Source organism: Pan troglodytes, chromosome 1 (genome assembly GCF_028858775.2).
Source record: "Pan troglodytes isolate AG18354 chromosome 1, NHGRI_mPanTro3-v2.0_pri, whole genome shotgun sequence".
In the NCBI taxonomy this organism is placed as follows: Eukaryota; Metazoa; Chordata; class Mammalia; order Primates; family Hominidae; genus Pan; species Pan troglodytes.
Window position 1 is genome coordinate 80,046,803 of NC_072398.2, and position 16,554 is coordinate 80,063,356.

The following is a 16,554-nucleotide window of genomic DNA, read 5'->3' on the forward strand; positions in this document are numbered from 1 at the left end:
TTTCCTTTCGAATGGAAATGTTTACAATTGGTATATTATGGCAGTCCCATCATGCCATTATTGTATTTTGAAAACAGATAATTTTTTTTGTTTTGTTTTTTAGAGATGGGGTCTCACTGTGTAACCTAGGATGGGGTGCAGTGGTGGGATCATATCTCACTGTAGCCTCAAACTCTTGAGCTCAAGAGATCCTTCTGCCATGGCCTCCCAAGGTGTTGAGATTACAGGTATGAGCCTCCGCACCTGGCCCTGTTTTTGTTTTCAGTTTTATAGATCCTAGATGCAGAGGAATTTTACTCCAAGCTGATCATACTCAGAGTCCTACCCATATATATTTAAATAACATAGAAGAAGACATTTGGGGCTTCTAAGCTGGTGAGATTTAGATGAGAATTTGAACTTTGAGTTGATGCTGTAATGGATTGAGACTTTTGGGGATCTTGGGATGTGGCGAATGTATTTTACTTGTGGAACAGACATGAATCTCTGGGAGCAGACTATTGTAGGTAGAAGAATGGCCTCCCAAAGATGTCTACATCCTTACCGTGGAACATAGGAATATGTGACCCTTCATGGAAAAAAGGACTTTATAGGTGTGATTAAATTAAGACTCTTGAGATGGAAAGATTATCCTGGTGAGCCAAATATAATTACAAAGGTCTTTATAAGTGAGTGTGAGGGGCAGGACAGTCTTTGTCAGAGTGATACAATGTGAGAAAACATGACAGGTCATTACTGGCTTTGAAGATGGAAGGAACTCACAAGCCAAGGAAGGTAAGTAGCTTCAGGAAACTAGAAAAGACAATGGAACAGATTCTTCCCTAGAGCTTCTATAAGATAATACAGCCCTGACTCATCTTGATTTTAGCCCAGCAAAACCCATTTCAGAATTCTGACCTCCAGAGCTATAAGATAATAAATTTGTATTGTTTTAACTGACTGTATTTGTGATAATTTGTCACGGGGGCAATAGGAACTAATAGAAGTCCATATATTGAGCTTTCAAATCTTGATTTAAAAGCTAATACCTTTTAGTTCTGGGCTGGACAAAGTGGCTCACACCTGTAATCCAAGCACTTTGGGAGGCCAAGGTGTGGGAAATGGCTTGAGGCCAGGAGTTGGAAACCAGCCTGGTCAACACAGTGAGATTCCCCATCTCTGCAAAAGAAAAAAAATAAAAAAATTAGCCAGGCATGGTGGCACATACCTGTAGTCCCAGCTACTCTAGAGGCTGAGGCAGAGGATCATTTGAGCCCAGGAGATCAAGGCTGCAGTAAGCTGTGATCACACCTCTGCACTCCAGCCTGGTCACCAAAGTGAGATCCTGTCTCAAAACAAAACAAAACAATCTTTTAGTTTTAAATTTTCCACTTGGTTCTTTTTTTTACATCTTCTATTTCCCTGCTGACATTTTACATTTATTTGCTGAGGCAATTTTTCTATTTGTTTCAAGCAGGTTTATAACTGCTTGTTGAAGCATTTTCATCATGGGCTGCTTTAAAATCTCTGTTAGATAAATTTAATATCTCTGTTATCTCAGTGTTGGCACCTATCGTAGGACTTATTTCATTCAGTTTGAGAGCAGCTTCCTGGTTCTTGGGATGATGACTGACTTTTTATTGAAACCTGTACATTTTACATTTATGTTATTAGGCTCTAAATGTTCTGTAAATCTACTCTTTTAGCTGGTCTCCTCTGACACCATTCCAGCAGGGTAAGAGGGGCCTGCCACCTTATAACTTTCAGGTTGGGGTAGAAGTCCAGGCTTACCACTTGGCCTTTGTTGACAGGTGGTAAGAGTTCAAAAAACTCCTTATTACTGCTGGTGGGATGGGGACTTCAGTGGTGGGGGTGTCTTCATTACTGCTGGCTAGGAGTGAAAGTTCTTATACTCTATGAGGCCTCCTCTCACACCTTCCTATTGGAGAATGAGAGATGTGCCTCATTACTGCTGCGTAGTGGTGAAACTCCAGGCTCCCCACGTTGGAGAAGGTTAGAGCTGCCTACTGGTCATAGTAGATGAAAGTCCTGGTTCGTTCCTCGGCTTTCACTGACACCACCCCGGTCAGGTGGTTGGAGTGCCTTGTGATATAGCCTCCTGATGGTGGAAGTTGAAGTTCCGTAGTGGGCTTTGCTGTTGTGGGTGAAGTGGGGCCACGTTTCCCCCCACCACTCCTCTAGTGTTTGGTTGGAGTAGAGCAGTTATGGTCTGAAAGTTTTCTGTTTTGCTAGGTTGCTTTTTCCCTGTTTTTCCGGCTAGGGATAGCACACTTTTCTTGGCACTATTTTTGTCTGCTCCAGTTGGTGTTTCTGGGTTGTGGGCTTCTTCAGTTCTAAGTCTGGGATGTATGAGTCAAAAAGAAAACCCATGGAACTCACTAATTTGCTGTTTCTCAGGTCCTCAGTCTCTATCTAATCCGGCTTCTTCTCTTTACATTTTGGAGCCATTTATATTTTATAAATAATGTCCAGAATTTTTTGTTGCCTTCAGTGAGAGGAATAGGGAAAAAGTACGTCTATTCCATCTTCCTGGAGGCAAAAATCTCTCTTCATTTTTTAATACTGACAACTAATAAAAAGAAAATTAACACATTTTGGAAAGGGGCATCAAAGAAAAGAGATCTATAGACCCCATTTGGCCTAAGGGTGACTTTTTGTGATTTCTATGCTAACAGGAGGGCATTGAAGGAATAAGAATCTTTACTTGTGTGTGGTGATGTGGTCAGGAGGTATGGTGGGAAAAAGGGAGGGATAATAGAGAGATAATGTTGGAGCCTGGGGATCCATGCGGCATGGCTTAGAAGTCAGACACTTCTAAAACAGATCACAGCAGGTCTCTTGAGGGAGCACTCCTGGCTTCTGGGAAAACTTTAGTGCTTGAAATGCTGTGTTCAAGTTTGTTGGAGTACTGTGAAACTAAAAAAAAAATTAACTCAAAAGAAAACTGCTTTTCTGATTATAAAATTAATATGGTTTCCTGTTGGAAAATTAGGAAAACACAAAGAGAAAGAAGGAAATAATACTTAAACCGTTTTTCCAGAGACTACTGTTAATATTTTAGTGTGCTCCTTCCATTCATTTTTTAAGTCTGTCTATCATGTATATAAATGATACTGTGGCTATTCTTTTTGCATACTTTTAACTACTTTTTTCCACTTTAGTTATATCATAAATATATTCCCCTGGCAATGAATATTTTGGTGAGAGTGTGACTTTTGATAGCTTCATTGTATTCCATTATGTGAAATTTAGCAACAGTTCTACTGTTAAATGTTTTGTTGTTTATGACTTCTCAGTATCATACATAGTGCTGTGATGAGAATGTAAGAAATATTTGGCCACATGTCTCATTAATTTTTAGAACTGGGATTACTTGAGCAAAAGGCATTTAAGGCTTTTGATTTATATAATTGGATTATTCTCCAGAAAGATTACCAATTTACATTCTCGTCAGTGGTATGTAAATCCCTGCTACACTGCAGTCTTGCAGGTATTGAGTGTTATCATTTAAAAAAATCTTCACAAATTTGAAGCCAAATAGGTATCATATTATCTAATTTATATTTATTTTACCAGTAATTGCCACTAAAAATTAAATAGCATTTCTCTTTTTGTCTTAATTTTTTTCTGATAACTGCTCTTTGTTATTTGTACATTTTTTTTCCTATTGTGCTTTTCTTCTTGTTTGTTAAATCTGTTACAAGGATGTTTTTCAAGTTTGTCATTGTCTTTTAATTTTGTATGTGATGATTACTTTTGAAATAGAGCAGTTTACAATTTCAAATCTATTATTCTTTCCTTGGATTCCTAATGAACTTTTGTGCTTAGAAGGTCCTTCCCTACCAGTCCAGTTTTATCTGTCACTGCATATCAAGTGACCTCAAAACTTAATAGCTTAAAACAACAGCTGTTTTATTGTATTTTATAATTTTTTTTAGGTCAAGGATTTGGGCAGGGCTCAGCTGGTGGGTTTTCTGCATTATGCATGGTGTTGACAGAAGTCATTCAATGTTAATTAGCTGGTGGATGGGCTGATTTGGAGAGTCCAAGATGGTGTAGTTCATGTGTCTGGAGACTTGGTAAGAATTGCTGGAAGGCTAGGCTCAGCAGAAATGCCCTACAGAGTGCTTGTATGTAGCTCATCCAGTGATCTTGTGGTAGTTAGAACCTTTACATGGCAGCCCAGGGCTCCAAAAGCAAGTGTTCTAGGAAACAAAGAGGAAGCTGTAAGCCCTTTTATGACAAAGCCTTGGACATCAGCTACTCTGTTGGTGAATGCAGTCTCAAGCCTACTCACATTCAAGTGGGTGTCATGGGAGATAGCACAGAATCTGTGGCCATATTTTAAAATTGCCACAGCACCTCAAGATAGGTTAAATGTACACTTATATTTTCTTCTTGCTTGTTTATGCCCCTCTCCCTCCTCCTGCCCCTCCTCTTCCTTTTCCTCCTCCTTCTCTTCCTTTTCTTCCTTTATAGAAATGTTAAATCCTTAATCCGTATGGAGATAATTTTATACAGATTTATAATGAGGTTCAAATTTGAATTTTTTCCCTAGTAAACAGTTTCACTGTAATTTTTTTGTTGTTGGATAATCATTTCTTTACTGACAGCTGCTAACTTTTGTAGACACTAGGGACCGTGTGAATGTTCTTTTAATGGAGAAAAAAAATACCCTTCATGCTTTATGCTTCATTTTCTAGCACTTGTCTCCCTAGTCCAGCTTTCAGTCTGAGAAGAAACCAAGCACACTGCTGATGCAGGGCTGGTCAGTGTGTGTCTGGGTGGTTTGGTTTCTCTGGGTTGCTTGCTTTCCAGATGGACTTTCTTGGCTAGAAGAGCTCTGAGACACGGGGCCTGATTGTTGACCTCATTTAGAGGGGCTCTTACTTTTCAATCTACTCAAAATAGCAGGCTCTAGTACTTTTGAGAGTTCTGTCCCTTGGACTATTGCCCTGGGATGTGTCTGAGGTAGTTTTGTTGTTATGATTTTAAGTGTGATAGTTCCTGGGGGAGATTATTTCTGAGATGAAGTAACTTGACTGTTTCTAGTGGGGAGAGCATTAACTCATTTCATTAACATACTAAACTAAAAGAGGGGAGAAACTTCCATACCACAGGAAGGTTTCCCTACAACCTCCCCCTCTATCTCAAGATCTTATCTAACCCTGGCTCCACTCAACATTCCTCCACTCCGGAAGGACCTTCTGACCTGGCCCAGCTTCCTCACCCACATCTCGACTTCCTCCTTTCTACTTCTATTATCACCAAGAAGTGCAGAGCTCAGCCCTGTGTCAGAGCTCTTGAAATGCTAAATCTTGCTTGGTCATTTGTTTTATTAATAACTACCAACCCTATTGCTGTTGTTGCTGCTGCTATTCACTTGCCTATATACCCTATAATCTGCTAGTTTTACTATAATATCTTATTTAATTCCACCCAACAGTTTGTTGAGATAGGTACTAGTATTCTCATTTTTTAAAATGAGTGGATGGTGGTTTAGAGATGTTGAAAAATGTGTTCAAGCTGTGTAGTTGGTAAATAAATGGTGGAGCAGGACTTTTAAGTTTGGTAGTCTGCTAATTTTTAGACGCTGTGTTTCTTCCTCCCTTCTCTCATAGTAATCCCCAGTTCCTAACTATAGGTGGGTATTTCCACTTCTCCTCCCTGGAAAAGGGCCACATGCTGCTGATATTGTGGGTCACAGGGAGAGACATCTACTTGAGGACATACAATCCCTGTCTGGCAGGGACCCACATTTGAAACTCAGTCCTCCTGAAGGTTTACTTACCTGATCCCTCTGCTTCCAGCCAGCTCTTGCTGATGGTCAGGAGCCTCATTATCTTAAGACAACACACAGTGGAGACGTGCTTTACGTAATTGGCCTGCCCTGTGAAAACCCCTGGCTGTTTTTTCAGGTGAGTTTTCTTATAACTTAACTGCAGCTCCGTGACTTACTGCTTCTTTTCCAGGCTCTTCTAGGGAAAATTTGCGTCTGTGGCCTTAGTCCAGAACACACCCTAGTCTTCTCTGGAGAGAAGCACAGCCAGGGAAGGAAGAGATTTTGTAATGTGGACATTGTTCAGCGTTCATCGCTGAGGAATCTGAGTGTCAGTTTGCATTCATCATGGGCGGAGGGCCCCGCAGCTGGCGGAAGGCCAGCTGCAGTGTAAAGGTAGGACTAAATGGAGAGGACTTCCTGGGGTGGAGGAGGTAGAGAAATCAAAGGATGCTCCCTGAGGTTATGCCCCCTTGCTGCCTGTGTTCATTTTCTGGAGCTGCCATAACAAAATACACAGCCTGGTTGGCTTAAACAACAGGAATTTATGGTCTTACAGTATTGCAGGCTGGAAGTCCAAGATCCAGATGTCTTCAGGTTTGGTTTCTCCTGAGGCGTCTCTTCTTGACTTGCAGATCATTGCCTTCTTGCTATGTCCTCAGATGGTCTCTCCTTTGTGTGCCCCTGGTATCTCTTTTTGTGTCCAGATTTCCTCTTCTTATAAGGACAATAGTCAAAATGGATTAGGGCCCACCCTAATGACCTCATTTTAACTCAATCACCTTTTAAAGGACCCGAGCTCCAAATACAGCCACATTCTGAGGTCCCAGTGGTTAGATCATCAGCAGGTGACTCTTAGAGGGAACATAATTCAGCCCAAATGACTCCCTTTTGGCCATTCTGAGAATACTAAGCAGTGGAGACCTGAGCTTTTAGCACCTCTGGTCCTGCCAGACCTCAGAGAGCATGAATGGGAGAGAGAATGGCCAGCCTAAGGTTAAGTAAATGAATAATGAGTCACAAGTGTAGCAACAATTTGATCATCAAATTTTGTGTTTAATATAAATCTTGGCGAGGGAAACTTATTGGCATGTCTTCAGGGTCAAACAGTTCTCCTACCTATTTTTCTATTTCTTTCACAAGGAATTAGATGTTTTCAAGTTAAAAAAAAAAAAGAAAAAGAAAAAACTAAATCTTTATAAAACCTTAGCAGAGTCTCCAGGGAAGTTGTGAATTGTGTGTTTTGGTCCATAAAAAAAAATACTGTATTCTCCAGAGGAAGGCATTGGTCAATTTTGTAACAGAGATTGAAACTGAGGCCAAATATTACCATTTCACTCTTGATATTTATCTGGATTAGGATGTGTACAAACCTTGTGACCTAGCATTACAAGAAGATTTTGTTTGCTTTGCATTAGTGAGCCTACTTGAACATTTGCTATACTAGAAGATTTTGGTAGTGCTTTGCTTCTATTGCAGCCTATATGGGTAATGATTGTAAAATCATCTTGAGCTAATGCTTCTGAAAAGGCTTTATCTCTGAAACCAGATTGTAGCTCTGAGTAAGAAGGGTCCTTGTCTTACATTGGCTTGATTCTCCTAAGCATAAAATTGGAGTAATTTTACTCATTACTTACTACTTAGAGGTCCAACCTTCTCTGTTGCAGACACTGTTGGTTGCCCACCAGGGAGTTATTTCCCCCTTTTTACCTTGCTATCAAAACCCTGATTTTAGTAACCCTCCTCTGAGGGGTCATGTTCTTTTTAAGAATTTAGTCTCTACCCAACCATAGAAGGTAAATCTTCACCAATTTATGGTGGTCTTTCCTTGTCTGGTGATTGTTTAATTAGGGATAGACTATGCTGATTCTTGACAAGGAAAGATAAGGGGATATCTGGTAGAGGGACACAAGATTGGGACATTCTCTTTTTCTGCCTCTGAAGATTGTTGATAGCATGTGAGACCTGACCCACAGCAGATCTTGAGACTGTGGAGGAAAACTGCAGAATAGCTGAGCTAGATCCATACTGTGTCTGTGTCAGTGAATTAATCCACCTTGAAATTGCTCTACCTCCACACTTCATGTTATACACAATAATAAATGTCCTTATTGTTTAAGCTACTCTTGGTTAGATCTTCTATCATTTGCTACCCAAATTATCTTCCACAGACTTTGGAAAGTTGCTGTTGCCTGGGAAGCTGAGTGTCTTGGTCCATTTTGTGTTGCTGAAAGGAATATCAGAAACTAGGTAGTTTATAAAGAAAAAAGGTTTATTTGGATCACAATTCTGATGGCTATAGAGCTCAAGATTGGGCATTTGCATCTAGTGAGGGCCCCAGGGGGCTTCCACTCATGGTGGAAAATGAAAGGGAGCCAGCATGTGCAGAAATCACATGGTGAGAGAGGAAGCAAAAGAAAGGTTGGTGGTGCCAGGCTCTTTTTAACAACCAGCTCTCATGGGAACAAATAGAGTGAGAACTCACTCGCCTCCTAGGGAGGGCATTGCTGTATTCATGAGGGATCCACCCCCATGACCAAAACACCTTCCATTAGGCTCCACTTCTAATACTGATGTTCAAATTTTAATGTGATGTTTGGAAGCAACAAACATCCAAACCATAGCACCGAGTCAAAATACTTCCTTTCTCACATATGAAAAAAGAAAGAAGGCAGCCATGTTTGACTAGCAGTTCTGGCTGGTCTGTCTCCTGAAGAAGCTTCTCTGCTAATGTTCTTCAAAAACATGCTACTGATGAGAAAACTATTTCCTAAGATTGAGCTGGTTCAAAAAGAGAACACATTCAATAGGTAGCAAAGAAAGATCTCTTTCCATGTGACAGGAGACAGGATTCATTGCTGATGATTTTCTGGATACCAAGAAGAGATTCAAGCCAGGTAGGCATTAGTTGATTGCAGCAATTTTTGCACAAACATGATGTCAAAGTGTGACACTCATCTTGCCAACTTGAGATTGAGGTAAAGATCTAGGTGTCAGGCCTCTGAGCCCAAGCTAAGGCATCATATCCCCTGTGACCTGCACGTATGCATCCAGATGGACTGAAGCAACTGAAGATCCACAAAAGAAGTGGAAATAGCCTTAACTGATGACATTCCACCATTGTGATTTGTTTCTGCCCACCCTAACTATCAATGTACTTTGTAATCTCCCCCATCCTTAAGAAGATTCTTTGTAATTCTCCCCACTCTTGAGAATGTACTTTGAGATCCACCACCCTGTCCGCAAAACATTGCTCCTAACTCCACCGCCCATCCCAAAACCTATAAGAACTAATGATAATCCCACCACCCTTTGCTGACTCTCTTTTCAGACTCAGCCCCCACTGCACCCAGGTGAAATAAACAGACTTGTTGCTCACACAAAGCCTGTTTGGTGGTCTCTTCACATGGATGCGTGTGACACTAGCCAGGGATGGAGAGTGTGTAATACTGAGAGTAGGGTGAGAAATGAGCACTGTACCCAGGTGTAGGGGCATGCTGGCAAGCACACATCTGACACTAGGGAGCAATGAGAGCTGCCTCTGTTGGGATTTCAAACACAAATAAATTCATTAATTGGACTGACAGTCACTGGGTGCATACAGTATGTCAGGCAAGATGCTTGAGAAAGAAGGAAACATGGTCTTTGCCCACAAGGAACATACAGTCTACTGTACAGTCCAGCCTTTAGGCAATCCCTCCCCAACCCCACCACTGTATGTCAGTCCCAATTTGGCACCTTGATGCTTTAGACATCTCCTCCCACTGCTAAGTTATAGTATTATTGGAGTAAAAATGCATGTATGCCAGCTGCTGTTACACATATTCTATATGATAGAATCCTTGTTATCAGGATTCAGAATTGTAGTCAGTTTAAGGCTGTGAAGAGTTACTAAGCACCTACTATGAGCCAGTTGGTGTAAGACACACAAAGGTGAATGAGCTATCCTGTACTTCTAGGAAACAATAGCTCAGTTGGAGTTATATGATTTGCACACTAAAAGTCAGAGAAAGCAACTAGGTGACAAGCAGCATATGAATGGAGCAGACAATAAATGTCAGAGGAGTTTAATTCAATTAAACTTATATATGTTGAGCTCTTCAGTCTGTCAAGTGTGAATCAGGCCCCTAAGACATAGGAATGGATGAATTCAATTCTTTCCCTTCTAGGAGCTCACTGTGAAAAAATGATACAATACTACTAGTTGTAATCAGCTAACATTTATTAAGGATTAATTATTATTAAACACATCTATATGCTTTCTATATAATAGCTCACTTAGTAATTAATCCTGTGAGGTAGATGCTAATATTATCTCTATTTTACAGATAAGGAGACTGAAGCATCTAGAGTTGGAGCAATTTCCACAAGATCACAGGTTAGTATGAAAGGTAAGAGATTAATGAAGCATTTATTCATCAATCTTACCTGTAATAGGTCTAGATATGGAAGAGCTAGGATCTTTAGGCAGAAGATCTGTGATAACAATGAATTGCTAGCTTACTATGGGACAGTGATATGGAGCAGGGAGTGGGTTAAGTTGCGTGAATATTCCCTCAGCACTGCTAGAAGCCACAGAGCCCAGTGATATCACTGCCAGACAACTGTGCAGTAGCTAAAACCATCGAGAATAGGAATCTGAGCTTGAGGCCAGCCTGGGCAACATGCCAAGAAGCCCATTTCAAAGAAAAAAAGGTAGCTGGGTATGGTGGTGAGAAACTGCAGACCCAGCTACTCGGGAGGCTGAGGTGGGTGGATGACTTGAGCCCAGGAGTTTGAGACTGCAGTGAGCTCTGATGACATCACTGAACTCCAGCCCGGGTGACCAAGCAGACCCGGTCTCAAATTTAAAAATAAGGAAAGAGAAAGAAAGGAAGAAAGAAAGAGGGAGAGAGAGAGAGAGAGAGAGAGAGAGAGAAAGAAAGAAAGAAAGAAAGAAAGAAAGAAAGAAAGAAAGAAAGAAAGAAAGAAGAAAGAAAGAAAATAGGAATCTTAGAGGGAAAGTAAATTGTGGTAGGGTGGCAGCTTTCTTCTGTCCCACGTGCTGAGCTGAGGTTTATTTGGGACATTTGGTAGTGGAACACCTTGTGTTAGGATTCCATTGAAAGTTAGTGAATACTACCATGTTAGAATTCCATGGAAAGTTAAAATCAGACTAGGAGGCCAATCTCCCCAATCATGCTATCTAAAAAAGGTCATCATCAGCAACACCCACTGAATGCCAGAGGGGGCTCCTTGGTACCCTGCTTTGGGCTCAGATAGACTGAGGAGTATGGGGAAGGCAGTTCCTGGTCTGCATCATATTTTCCTCCTGAGGGACCCAGGAACTCTCTTCTGCTAGGCAAATCCTAAGTAATCTTTTCAAAATGATACAACCCACGATAAGTCTTACCCTGGGATGGCATATGACCTACATTTGATAGGGGTTATAATCTTTCACCTACAAAGCTATGGACAGCTCCAAAATGAGTAGTTCCTTTAGATTGTAAAGATAGATTTCTACTCCCTGCAACTGAGTTCTTGAATTCAGTGTGACCTCCAACCTGCATTCTACACATTTTTCTTCATTCTTGGTATATTTCATACCTTATCCTGTAGGTAGGAGCCAATTAACTACCCAACTACCTTCCCACCATCCCCACCAAACCAATTTATCTATATTCCCTAGAAGAATCTTCTGAATAGAAGACAATGCTCCTCAGTCTCCAGGAAGAATCTAAAATGGTCAAATAGGAAAGAAAGTCAGAGAGCAAAAGATAAATCTCTCTAAAAGCCTTTGATCATTCATTCATTAAAAAAATATTTATTAACTACTACTCAGGAGGCTGAGGCATGAGAATTGCTTGAACCTGGGAGGCGGAGGTTGCAGTGAGCCAAGATTGTGCCTGGATGATGGAGTGAGATGCTGTCTCAAAAAAACACAAAATGTTTATTCAGGTCCTACTTGGTCCTACTTGGTGCTATGCTCTGTGATAGACACTAGAGATGCTGTCATGAACAAGATAAACATCTCTGCTCTCAGGAGTTCATAGTCTGAAAAAGACAGAGAAGGTGACAAAATATTCAATTATAAATTTGAATAAGTGCTTCATAGGACAAAAACTGGATAATAAGAGGCAAAGCGTGGAGGGGCAAACCTACTGTACTTTTGCAGTCAAGGAAGGAGGTCACATTAAAACAAGACCTGAGGATCAAGGAATCAGTTGTGAAAAATCTTTCTAGGAGAGGTATACACTGTACTTTGAGACACGGTGGTAAGAAGAGACTTGAGTGTTCAAAGAATTAAAAGACAGGGCATATGGCTGGAATATTGAGGGGAAGGAGAGAATTAGAAAAGGAGACTGGGTCTGGGTGTGGTGGCTCACACCTGTAATCCCAGCACTTTGGAAAGCTGAGGCAGGAAGATCCCTTGAGTCCAGGAGTTCGAGACCAGCTTGGGCATCATATTGAGACCCCATTTCTACAAAAAATACAAAAATTATCTGGCCGTGGTAGCACATGCCTGTAGTCTCAGCTACTTGGGAGGCTGAGATGAGGTGGGAGGACTGCTTGAGCTTGGGAAGTTGAGGTTGCAGTGAGCTATGATCTTGCTGCTGCACTCCAGCCTGGGTGACATTGTGAGACCCTGTAACAAAAAAAATAAATAAATAAATAAAAAGAAAAAGAAAGAAAGAAAAGAAAATGAGATTGGAGAGGTTGGAGAGGTTGGCAGGGGCTGCGGAAAGGATTTGGACTTTGGATTTTATTCCAAATGCGGTGGGAAGTCAACCTCGCAATGGCAGCTCCCCTACCCTGCTTCCATTTAATAAAAACTATGTAATTTCATTTCTAGAGTGCAGGAAAGAATGCTTGCATGCAGAGTGATAAGGGAGGAATATTTGATTTCCTGTGATATCACCAGGCTTTTGAAAGAAGTGTGCCTGACTGTAAACGATGCTATGTCAAGTATGTGATTTACAATATCAGGATTAGCACTATTAATATAATAAATTGCCCTTCAAAAGAGAACTTGATGAACCAATGTTTTAAAAGGAAGTTCTGATTGAAGTAATTGTGAAACCTTCAGATTTGACTCAGTTTCCCACCCAACTTCCTCAGTGATATAACCAAAGTGACACACAGTCAAAATAAGTACATCTTTATTGAGTATGTATTCCATGCCTAACACTGTGATAGATGTGGTGGCTTCAAAGACGTGTGGATGGCCTCTGCCCTCAAGGACTTTAAAATATAGTAGGGATGGTAGAAAGAGTACACCAGCACAATCACTCGAAATGCATATAACCTCCGCTTTGGATTTCTAATTGGCACATCACACCCAGAATTCAATCTGATCGAGGGATGAGGATTGGAAGGATAACTTAGGAGTCATTAATGAGGGTTGGCCAAGCAAAGAGGTGAGCAAGAATAATGACATTCTGCTTACACAGTGTTATTTCTTCCCACAGGATTATTCTAGGCACCTGAATAGAACAGCCAGCCAGGGTGGCTTGTTCCTGCTCTCCTATGCTTCTATCATTGGCAGTAAACTTGTGCAAACACTGGGATCCCTGGATACCATGGTAATTTCCCAGACTTTGAAATTACCGTGGGTGGGGCCTGTCCCCATGTCATACTTCCCCTTTTTGATACAAAGCATGGAATAGGAAGGAAAACAGGGTTCCACAGAACTTATGTAGAGAAATCCTAGGTTCTCAGGCTTAAATGCCTCTGAGATTGCAGGCTGGCATGGCAGAATTCAGAGTCTGAGCCTTTCATCTTGAGCTGTAGCAGGACCACCCACAGACAAAACTCCTCAGACACCGAGTTAAAGAAGGAAGGGGTTTATTTGGCCAGGGGCATCGGCAAGACTCCTGTCTCAAGAGCTGAGCTTCCCGAGTGAGCAATTCCTGTCCCTTTTAAGGGCTCACAACTCTAAGGGGGTGCGCGTGAGAGGGTCATGATTGATTGAGCAAGCAGGGGGTACATGACTGGGGGCTGCAGGCACCGATAATTAGATCGAAACAAAACAGGATAGGGATTTTCACAGTGCTTTTCTATACAATGTCTGTAATCTATAGATAGCATAACTGATTAGGTCAGGGGTCGATCTTTAACTACCAGGCCCAGGGTGTGGCGCCAGGCTGTCTGCTTGTGGATTTCATTTCTGCCTTTTAGTTTTCACTTTTTCTTTCTTTGGAGGCAGAAATTGGGCATAAGACAATATGAGGGGTGGTTTCCTCCCTTAGAGCTAGACGTTCAATTTTATTCTATTGGAATGAACAGGTTGGACTTTATGAATGCCAGCCAATAATGTCCCATTCCACCTAGTTGACCCCATTTCTCCTGGAAGTAAGGGTCTCAAACTCCTTTTGGTGGAGTCAGAAAGGTCTGTCAGAAAGATCTCAACTATCTTGTTAGAGATTATATAGGGTACAGTCATGTCTTTAGTTAAAGAAAAGTCTAGCGGTGTGTTCCTAGATATAGCTGTGCCAAAAATCCTTCCCCAGCCTCTGCCATGCACAATAGATTTTCATTTTTCTCTGGCTTTGTTTTCACTAGAATGGGCACTGGAATTGTTGGTATTGTAGGTAATGGCAGCATCTGGGAGTGGAATTGATGAACTGGGAGAAGGCCCCTGTTTTATTCACCCATGATTCAGTTTTTTGTTCCACAGACATTGGATGGGGTGGTTATTATGTGACAAGACATTGTCACAGACACAGGCCTTACAGCTTTTTGGAGTCAACATAGCCATTACAGAAAACAGGCTGATTACCTCAAGTGCTGTCTTAGATCAGCCCTCTTAAATGACTTCATCCTTCCTGGGGTTCAAGCCTTGGGTCAGAGTGTTGAGTTGTATTTCTAACCACTCAGCTACTGGCATGTTAAAAATACCACCCAGAAGAGGGTGTTTTCTTTGGTTTATATTTGGAGTTACTGTTATTTCGTGGTGTCCCTTCCAAAATTCACTTTGAAATTTAATCCCCAATACAATAATATTAAGAGGTATGGGCTTTGGGAAGTTATTGTCACAAGGGCTCTGCCCTCATGAATGCAATTAGCACCCTTAAGAGAGGGCCAAAGGTTGAAAGGTGCATGCTCATACCCTTTGGCCATATGAGGACACAGTGTTCCTCCCCACTGGAGTTTGTAGCAACAAGGCACCATCTTGGGAGCAGAGAGCAGCCCTCACCAGTCACTAATGCTGCTGTGTCTTGATCCTGGACTTCTCAGCTTCCAGAACCAAGATAAATAAATTTGTATTGCTTATACATTACCCAACCTGTAGTATTGTGTTACAGCAGCTCAAATAAACCAAGACAGAATCCTCCTTTATCCCTTAGTGGGCTTCTTGTTATCCCAGGCATTGTGACATCTCTCCTTCAGGCTTCCTCCTCCAATGCAACTTATCCAAAGGGTTCAGACCCTGAGATGGCTCATTCCTTCTTAGTCACAAAGGAGAAAACTCAGGAGATGTTTGTCAACAAAGAGTTGAAGGCAGCTTGTTGTGATCCAAGGCAGATGATTATTTAGAGCGGTAAGACCTCTAAACTTGGGTTTCTTCACTTACTAGTTGCATGATGCTGAACAAGTTAATCACTGTAAATGAAAATTTTATCATCAATACAACTAATTTAGTGTCTATATCCTAAGCTGGTGAAGAGAATCAAATGAAGTCAAATACACAAAAGATCTGGGTAAGCTACAAAGTATTACATAGATGCAAATCAGTCCAGTTAGTCATACTGCCAAGGTAAGTGACAGATGTTAAGAGTGCCTGGCTCAATTCAACTCCCACCACTCCCTCTGTGGAGTTACAGGGTCTAAAGATCCATGGTTTCTCATTTTATCCATTTGATGCTGTAAGCATAGGGTCTAGGGTTTATATCTTTTCAAGGGTCTGTTAAAATATTTGCGACATGTGAGACATGGTGAAAATGTAAACACAAAACATACAGAAAACTGCAATATAAAAAAAGAAATGAATGTTTAAGTTAATGTCTATGAAACATTTATTTCCAATTAGAAAAGAAATTGAACAGAACTCTTATTCTGTTGTATATCAATTATTTTAAATGTGTGATATGTCTGTATCTTAATATGCTTGATATAATAAAAAGTAGGACTTCTGAAAGGAAGTTTTTAGAGCCTGTGAGATATTTGGGCAGCTTTGTCTAAATCTATGGAGAATGTGAAGCAAGAACAAAGGCCTTTTCTTTTTTTGTAGTTAAACTCACATTTGTCTGTTAGGATCTAGTATCATATTTATTTTTAACTGGATCATTAAATGCTCTTTTCACTTCTTTCCTTCCTTTGGTGTCTTGCAACTTATCCACTTCAGCTAAAGAAGATGAACTAGCTCCTTCTATTCAACTCCGACATCAGATATGCCCACTTTCTGTAGGTTTTGGGAATGTTTATATTTCAGGAAGTTCACCCCAATTCCCTTCCCCACATCTGCCTCTCAGCTTCGTTTCCTATTCTTGTGGTCTGCTATATGGGACTCTTGTTACTTGAAGGTATTTGTAGAGTTGTAAGAAGGCTTTTTGGCCAGGTGGGCCCAAGCTGGAGCTAAGAGGCTTTGTGAAAACAGATGAACACCACATGGGTTTCCCTTCTTGCCTCTGCCACTCTGCTGCCTGACCGTGGGCAAGCCCTTTCCTGTCTGCTCTTCCAGGAGCTTCTCTGTGTAATGAGATGCATAGCATTCAGGAGAGTGGATGAGCACTAAGACCTAGCCTTTACGTTCTGTTCTTCTGATTACACTTTCCAGTGATCCTGGCATACAAGTG

General features: G+C 41.1%; 1 long non-coding RNA gene across 1 annotated transcript in view; it reads left to right on the forward strand.

The window, feature by feature from the left end:
- Positions 1-16,554, forward strand: part of LOC129135469 (uncharacterized) — a 180,074-nt gene that overhangs the window by 20,668 nt on the left and 142,852 nt on the right. The window contains exons 2-3 of the long non-coding RNA XR_008536340.1: positions 5,811-5,918; positions 10,108-10,157. This is a non-coding gene — a long non-coding RNA (uncharacterized LOC129135469). The remainder of the gene's footprint in view (positions 1-5,810; positions 5,919-10,107; positions 10,158-16,554) is intronic.